The 9401-nt window shown below is 36.9% G+C and overlaps 1 long non-coding RNA gene across 1 annotated transcript; it reads right to left on the bottom strand.

The window, feature by feature from the left end:
- Positions 1–222: 222 nt before the first annotated feature.
- LOC134319732 (uncharacterized) lies at positions 223–1209 on the bottom strand. The gene is made up of 3 exons (XR_010013559.1): positions 1108–1209; positions 416–571; positions 223–309 (listed from the first exon to the last, which is right to left on the bottom strand). It is a non-coding gene; the product is annotated as an uncharacterized LOC134319732 (long non-coding RNA).
- Positions 1210–9401: the final 8192 nt, after the last annotated feature.

Consider the following 9401-nt stretch of genomic DNA (forward strand, 5'->3'; position numbering starts at 1 on the left):
TTCATTTACATGCTAACAAGTCACTGGCAATAAATTGCCAAAGAGCAGGCATATTTTGCTTTTTCACCATAGTAAAAATCCATACTGTCACAGCCCCATCATTACAATATTGATATCTGACTTGGCTGATATAGAATTTCAATAAATAGACATTGTAAAGTTTACAAAATATTAAAGATAATATCTGGGCATCTGAACCTCAAAAATAGTACTCACCACATACTCTCTAAAGAGGTTTTCTGGATCCTCGTTGAGGTACACACAAATTGCCTTGATGATACATTCTCGTCCTAAATCAACATCATCATTCTATTCAAAGGGAATAAGCAGAGCAAGTTGTTTGCTTAAAGTCTTTTTCCTTTTAATCAAATGCTACATCAACAAAGCAGTACTTTTTTCAAGGAAGCATTCTTACTTGAGCCATGGGTGCTATGATGCTCTCTAGGTGTTTGCCTATTTGTCCTCCTCTTTTTTTAAACAGAACCATCAGTTTCTCAGAGTGCACATCTAACTGAGAGAGAAATCTGGACTGAAGGGGCATGGTGGTAATCCGCTTAAATTCAGCATTTATCTAAAAACAAGAATGATTAGACATAAATGTGCTGTGAAGCAGGAATTTGGAAAGAAATACAATGAAAACGTTTGTCACCCGTTTATTTACTATAAGCAAGAGGAAGCTTAAGTTTAATTTGTACAGCAGTTCCAAAGTTCACAAATAATTAGTATTATGACCTCTGGAGCTTGGCCTGGGGGTAGTGTACGACGGGGAGTTCCTGGTGGCTATAGGCAGCCCACATAACCTGGTCAAGCTCAGCCCAAAAAGGCAACATGGGAGGATCTTGTGGACCCACTACCCAAAAAATCCAAAGTAAGGGTGTGGTGCAGTGTTTGTTGGCCACATGTTTGTTGGGCACATAAGCGGACTACATAATGACGATAATTTGTCTAAAACTAAGGGGGGCCGTCAAGCAGCCAGCAGATAATTTTACAAAAATATGCCAAATGTTTAGCTTTGTGGCAAAGCTCAACAGTTAGGCTTCATACAAACAGCTTTTGTTTTAGCTTGTTCATAACATCTCTGTGTGTAGAATGTTATAAATTACATACCTCGCTTACGTCAAAGAGTGCTGGCCATCTTGCCTGAAAGTCTTGTATCATTGGTGTATCACGAACCACTTCATGTCTCCTGTATGCAAATGTCTTTTCCATTTTCATTCTCAGTACTTCCCTGTTGTTCTTCTTCTTAACATCTGAAAGAAGCTCAACTATCACACTCTCAAGGCTCTTAACAGATTCTCCAGCAGGATAGGAGGGACAGTAGTTCACTTCAGACCTCCTAGGTTTTTTATGCCAAAAGCAGCACTTGATTTGCCCTCTGGTTTGTGCTTAAGAGAGTTTATTGTCACCTCTGGACACCCAAGCTTTCTCAAGTGAGTGCGGTAGATTGCCAGTTTATTCTTCAAGCTAGCTTTCCATCCAGCAAATCCAGTGAGGGAGCCTTTCTCAGTCAGGCAAGGATGCTTTGAGATGAGGGCCTCTCCAACAGTGTTAAACTCTTTATCAGTGACATAAACGTAACTATTTCTTGCACCAGGCCGTCAGGAATGTTTGACTTCAGTTTTGGATCTGGAATAAGCAATGTACCATTTTCCTTGTAAGCTGCATTGCCCTGATGAAGTGTTAACTCTGCATCATAACAAAACTTAGGAACATGAAAGATTTTAGGCCAAAATGACCGAGAGCTTGATGACGATGACTGGTGAAGAGAGTATATCTGTGTCATCACTAGACAGAGATGAGGATTCATCAACCGAGCGATGGGCAGTAGCTGAGGTAAAAGAGATATTAGCACAGTGGGGAGCTGAAGCGTCACTTATGGGAATTACTCTGATTGTCCCTCTATCCTGTACTTCATCAACTGAAGTAAGGTTCATAAACTCATTTCCAAATAGTGCATCCATAAATTGAAGCCTAAAATTAAAGTGAACTTCACACTGTCTTTGTACCTCATCAACAAGTTCTTTAATAGATTCAGGAAGTCCATTTTGGAAAGTTATCCTCTGACTGCTGTTGTCACCCAGGATAACTCTGATTAGGTTAAAGCATAATTACTTATTATTTTAGGTTAATCAGATTTTTTATTTTATTTATTTATTTTTATTGTATTGAAACAACCATGTATTGAATAGGATGTCAGGTTTCTCATTTTTAAACTGATTCTAGCCCAGGCTTTTATTTTGTAGTCAAATCATAAAACATCATCAACTACTCCACTTATCCTTTTAGGGTCATGGTGGCAATAGGGCAAGCAAAAAACCCAGATGTTTCTGCCAGGGGCCCCTTCCCCCACACTGTGCCCAACAAACACTGCACCACACCCTTAATCTGGATCTTGCGGGTAGTGGGTCCACAACATCCTCCCACGTTGCCTTTTTGGGTTGAGCTCGGCCAGGGTTAAATGGGCTGCCTAGCCACCAGAAACTCGTTGTTGGACACTACCCCCATGCCAAGCTCCAGGGGTAGGTCCTGGTAACCCTTTCCTGGGCAGGGCACACAGTGTGCTCTCCTTTGGGTTCATAAGGGCGAAATATGGATCGTGTTTGTTTGGATCTTCACTCCAGACCTGTTCACCTTGGGAGACCCTACTGGGAGCTCTTGGCAACCTAGCCCTGGAGTTCATTAGATCACACAAGCCAACAAAATTGCATATATGTACAAAACAGAACACTTTTAATGACAACTTTGGGGAGGGTTAACCAACCTTTAATAATGATATGCCTTTTTAAGGTCACCATACGGCTTGATCCAACCATGTAACAGGCCAGTGGATATGTGTCAGTGAGTTCACTGAGTGCCACAAGTTTTATTTCTCTGGACGGGGACAAGCTTAGTTCAAAGGCTCTGTAGTGTTCACTGTACCACCCACACAGAACTTTTACAATAAAAAACAGACTCTCATGTATTACACACATCTGAATAATTTCAGCAAACTCTGGTAATCCACCTGCTGATCCATGGACAACTATCATGCCATTGCTGTAGGCTATGCCACTACTTGATGCATTCTTGGCAAGATGAACTTCAGACATGCTAGGGCATTTTAGCCTAATAGCCTCAGCCACTTCCTCCTTCAGTACATCAACTGGAACTGTGGATACATTAGATACATTTAGGCTAGATGTACCATAGGATGGTGAGTTTATGTGAAAAGCAATCATCATTTGATGTTTTGAAGCCAAAGTAAGAGGTATATTCTTAAAGCAACTGGTGTGTTGCACAATGTTCTTAAAGAAGCCATGCTTGGCTTCAAATCGCATTGTCCAAACTGCAACTACTGGTCCAAAACATCTTATCATCTGAAGGATAGTGCTCAAGATAGTGGTGCTTCGGTAGAATTCGGACATCAGGGAACAGCTCTTGGTACTGTCGTGGCGAAAATACTTTTCCGCGATAATAACCAAACCAGACCAGTTTGCCTTAGGAATTAAGAATACCCTTTATTCTTAAGAACGTAACGCCGGCAGGAAGGCTTCAGAACAGATCTGACAAAACCTTCCTCGAGATGTTAACACTTGTGTCTTTTATACTTTCAACATCAAATACATACAGTTCGTATCCCATTGACTAATTCCCCATGCATTGTTCAAGAGAATCAAGAGACCCCCCCAGGGTGAAACAGATGTATAAACTTCAAAAACGAGCCCAGTTGTAAATTCCAGACCCCCCATGAGTGAATCCTGTCCCTGGTGTTACCTTCCAGTCGTAAACTTCAGTTGTAAACCATTTGTTAGCTCCTAAATTACCCCATACACATCATAAACCTTACAACAATTAAAATCACACAAGTTAATACATATATACATATATACACAAATTATTATATACATAAAATCCAGCACAATTTTTTTTTTTAAGGTAACTAAATATTACTGAGTTTGTTCAGGAAATAAGAAATACAATGTACAGATGTAAATCGTAGTAGTCATCTTTAACTGCTTAGATCAGGTGTGTGAATTTTCCTGCAGTGTGAACAATGAATCCAGGAATCTCTCTCAGCTACTCGAACCGCAGTCTAAGCAGTTAGCAGCACTTGAAATAATCCTGTCCATCTTTCCATGTTCTACCCGGTTCATCTGAGATAATTCACAATTCACCACTACCCATCGGTTTCAGGCTATGTAGAAGTCCCTCAGCTGGTTTGGGTAAAGAATCCTTCACCTTCCTGTGAACAAAATTCAGAATAGAAAGCAAAGTGACAGTAACCAAGCATTACATTTTCCTTTTGGCCTGTGTTTAATTGTTCAGAATTATTTGATCCTATGCCTGTGTAGGGGTCATCCAAATAGAATTTCAAAAGGCCTAAAGCCATGTTTCGGTGTTTATCTCATCCTCATCTGCATGAGAATTATTGAAAAGGCCTTTGTCCTCTGTTTGTTAGTTTCAGCACTTAGTCTATTTTATTTTATTTTATTATTATTACTATTATATCTATATATATATTTTTTTTTAACAGTGCCCATTTCCCTAACCACAGCTCCTCTAATAGCTGGGTGATAAACACAGTGGTATCTCAGTTCAGAAGGTTTATCAAAGACAGGATGTCCTGCACTAAGAGCCTTTGTTGCATTTGGCAAATTTAGTTTTGCATAAATTGTTTAATTGGTGTTTCCCTCCCCCTTTTTTCTCTCTGACACATGGTCCTACACATGGGTCAATTTGGTATAGTACAGTAAAGTAATTTAGGAAGGCATGTTTTCCCTCTGAATGTATTTCTCCTGTTGGAAAACACAAAATTGAATGTTAGTTAAATCAAAATCCGGTGTGATCTGGACCTATAAACTAATAGTTTGTTAGTAAGCAGTGGCGGTGTGCAGCTGCTTTGTCAGCACTGTCAACTCTGGCATTGTCCTGTGAAATTGGGACAAAAAACATTAACATTTACAAACAGTCATTTGTTTGGGCCATAGAACTGCATCCACAAGTTATGCAACAAGGTAATGGTGGGCATTTTTCAAAACTAGTCAAAAACCTCTCTCTCATCAAATACAATTGTGTTCAATTCCTATGAAACACGTAGTTCATAAACACGTAAGCAGTTTTGCTTTCACTTTCTATAAGCTGTCATTAAAACCTGTAGTTCAGCAGCTTGAGCCAATAAATTGGATAGGAGGGACAAATGATATAAAAATATCACGTGTTAAAATTTCAGCTAAGCCCACTTGTTTCCTGTCTGTTGCAGCATCCGTGGAAGCAATTCTATCCACAAACAGCTCCAATTCAGTATTCTAATCAGGCCTAGAAGAAATAAGATTAGAATAATACAGTCACAAGGTTCACCATCTCCTGCAATTAGTGAAAAGAGCGTGGGATTAAGCACATTAAGGCATATGAGAATAATGTTTATTTTAGGGACTACAATGTAGTTTTTTATTCAATCACTGTTAAGTTGATAAGTGAAAAGTTCTCCTTTTAGTTAAAACAAAAACATCATTCAGCACCAACAGGGTTTAGATATGAGTAACCCTCATGATCACATGGTATAACTACAGCCTTTTCTGCAGCAGACAAAAAGAAAGTTAAAACTACTAAGTTATCACCATGAAATTGTACAAGGACAAAAACCATGGTCCACCTTTCTTGAACAACTTTTTTAGCTTCAGGTGTCCTTTGAATATGACTATGGGCTTTTAGGTCCAATGTCACATAACAGAGCCTCAAGAACATAAAAATAAAAAATATGGCACCAAAAAGAGCACAATGGCACCAAAAAGAGCACATACTCAGAAAAGTATGTCAAGTATGTAAATATCATTTTACCCTGAAAAAAAAATCATCATCCAAAAAATTTTTTTTTTTAAAGGTGTCTGAATTTTCCATTAAAACTAAATGCAACTCAAAATTAACTATGCTTGTGCCAAGGAATGTTAAAGAAGGCCTTAGCTAGATCAAAAACCATTTGCTATCATTTGACACCTGGCTGAGAATAGTTCACAGATTTTGGGATCCCAGATGCTCCAGAGATAACAAAATTTACTGCCTGTTTATTGCACTTAGGGATAAGTTTCTCTGGGGCATCATTTTTTTATTTTTTTTATTTGAAAACAATGTTAGCATTTAGCAACGAATGAAGAATGATCTGTAATCTAATTTTGGTTTGATTTGCACCGGTGCAGCCCCTTTTTCCAAATTTACATAATATTTATCTTTCCACTGACCTATCTTTGGTGTAATCAAAAAATGTGGCTAGTGGAATCACAGTCATTAAACACAAAACTGGCCAAACTTATTCCAAACGCGGTCAAAAACAATTATCCATGCATCGCTTCAATTTTACTGAAAAAACAGTACTGACTTCCATTCAGAAAAGGAAAAATAAAAATCTCCATCAAAAATTAGATGTACACTGGTCAATAAACCAGGAGCGCTCAAAAACTTAATCTGGTCCTTTATGCAAATAAGCAGTACAATGCAAAACATTTAAGTCTAATCCCACCAGCTAAAATTCTTTCCCTAACCAAAAAGTTTAATGATTATTTGTTTGTGTCAAAACATCAGCTACCAACTTCCATTCAGAACAATTAAGTGGACAATTTTGGCAAAATTTTCCCAGCTTTAGAAGAGATCAGACCCTGTCTTTTACAGAAATAGTGATACCTCCAGGCATTGTTTCCAATTTAATTCCAAAAGGCACACATAAGATAGCTCCCCATAAGATTCATAGGACAGATCGCAGAAATTAGGAACTGATGTTTTTAAACTCTTTGTTACTAAAACATATATGAGTAGAATGTTATGTTTTATGAATACATTAGTAGGTTGCTCCTAAGTTTATTAAAAATCTGAAATCTCTATACATGCTATTAGCTATCCAGTAGATACCTAGGTGTATGTATCATATTGGTATAATCACAATAAAATATTGGGTGGGTGTATGACTACTCATCTGTTGATCAGGTTGCCTCTTTCTCTGGACTCCAGCCCTCAGTTGTTGTAACCAGGTATAGTTTGTGCACAGTCTTTGGCAAAATGTCCAGTTAATCCACATTTGAAAACAGGCCATGTTGTCAATAAACGTTTGTAAGTCCATCCTGTATTGTTTTGCAATGTGACCTGTTCTGCCACAGGTGTAACACACAGCACTTGCAAATGATGATTTTCCTATTCCTCTGTCTCTGTTGCTTGGTTCAGTTCATTTAAGAAGTTTTTTTTTGTTTGTTTTTTTGTTTTTTCAGCAGTCCAATATCAATACTATGGACCTTTTCCAGTCGTTCAGGATAATTCTGCACAGTCTCTTTGTCCTCCTGTATGCAAGCTGTTATCTTTACTGGAAACACAGTTCTTATTCCTCCCAGTAGTCCTCTGACCACATCTCTGTACGTTCCATCATTGTCATACTCCAGTCTACGTCACTCATCCTCTTGAGCCTTTTCCTCAGGATGGTTATATGTGTCATTTCATCCCTGATATCAGCAATAGTCCATAGTCTGTTGATCAAAATCATATTTGCTGGACCAAAACTCCGTATACAGCAACTGAAGAATCACATTCACCTTTCCCATTTTGTCTGCCCCCACTGGTGAGTTTGTCATCTGCTTCCAAAACTGCAGGCCAGAACGTGTTGCTTGTGATGATAACAGCTGAATGTTAACGGGGAGGTGAAGTTTGGTTCTGTGGCTCCTCAGGATAGAATGCTGGGGGAGCTGACACTATTGCTTCTCCTGTATTTCCTCCATTTGCTGCTGGTTTCTTTTCCTGGTTCTTTCTCCTTCTGGCAGGGCAGGAGTCCAGATGAGATTTAACCTGTAACTTTTACTTAACACATAACTTGGTTAAGTTTGTCCCTACACTTTCTCTGTTCCTTCTTCTCATTTTCACTTTTTTTATACCGTCTTTTCTTTTCCCTACTTGCACATTCCTTTTATTTTAACTTAATTTGAACTCTTTTAGTTGTCTTTTACTAAAACCACCTTTTTCTTAAAAACCCATTTTCTCTGCCCACCTTGCAAAATGTAAAACAACATTTTTTTCATAGTTTTTACATAAATATAACACTAATGTGTGTACAGAATCTTAATTTAAACATGTATTTGTTTTTCCACAAACTTTTAAATTCCTTTTACTTTTATCCATTGTACTTCTTAAGTTCACCTGGACAGATTATTTAAAATTTTATGAAAAATGTTAGTACAAGAACACACAATTACAACACAAACAACAAAGGCAACACTAGTATCTAACTCCTCCTACATCTTACTTCATCAAACATATGTTGCCACATACAACACAGACACACAAACACACCAGTTCAATAAACTGTTCAATTAAGTCACTCCCCTTCTCTTTTATATTTTGATTGATAGTATTAGTAATTAGTAATATTAATTATAGAATATTAATAATAGAGTAATCATTTAGCGCTATTATAAATAATATTAACATCACACCTTTATCATTAGTATCTGGACAGTACCGTAATTTCTATGCATTAAGCTAATACCTATGTATTTATATATTCCGGAATCTTCAGGTTCCTATAAACCTGGGAACCTCGTCTTAGAATCTTCGAATTCTTAAGTGAATTCGGAACCCTACACAAATTCTAGTTTGCACAGTCCAGAGAATAAATTATTCCAAAACCTTGTCTTAAAATCTTCGAATTCGTAACAAATTCGGATACCTTATTAAATTATTCCAAAACCTTGTCTTGGAATCTTCGAATTCGTAGTGAATTCGGTATCTGAAATAAAATAAAACAAATAAAAATATTCTAAAACCCTTGTCTTAGAATCTTCAAATTCGTAGTGAATTCGGTATCTGAAATAAAATAAAAAGTAACAAATAAAAATATTCTAAGACCTTTTTGTTGTCTCAGTTTCAACAAAAAAATGAACATTAGAACCTTAAAGAAAGTAAGACTCACTTCAGGGCTGTTGGAAAAAAGTACATAACAATGATGTGCATCTAAAAAAATAGAAATTATCTATATTCTTGCAATTCTTTTAGCACATTTTTTAAGATGAATAGCATCAGTCATGCTGTGGAACAAGTAAACCAACAAATGCATTTGAATAATAATGCTCACCACTAAAGAGCCTTTGACACAGCACTCAGAGCAAAGTTGGAGGATACCTATAAAGTACAAAATAAATTATATTATTTCATTTAAAATAATTTTAAACTTTTTTTTTTTTTAAACTAACTACTTCATAGAAATCAAGTAAATCTAACATCTAATCCACATTTCAATTTAGAGAAACACATTTGTGGTCTGTTTATATAAATTTCAAACATATACTTTTAAGTGTTAAATCATTACATTTACATTAAAATCTCAGTTCAACCACCAAGATTTTGTTCAAAATGAAAAAAAAAATTTACTCATCACAATTGCACAACCTTTG

Source organism: Trichomycterus rosablanca, chromosome 9, assembly GCF_030014385.1.
Source record: "Trichomycterus rosablanca isolate fTriRos1 chromosome 9, fTriRos1.hap1, whole genome shotgun sequence".
In the NCBI taxonomy this organism is placed as follows: Eukaryota; Metazoa; Chordata; class Actinopteri; order Siluriformes; family Trichomycteridae; genus Trichomycterus; species Trichomycterus rosablanca.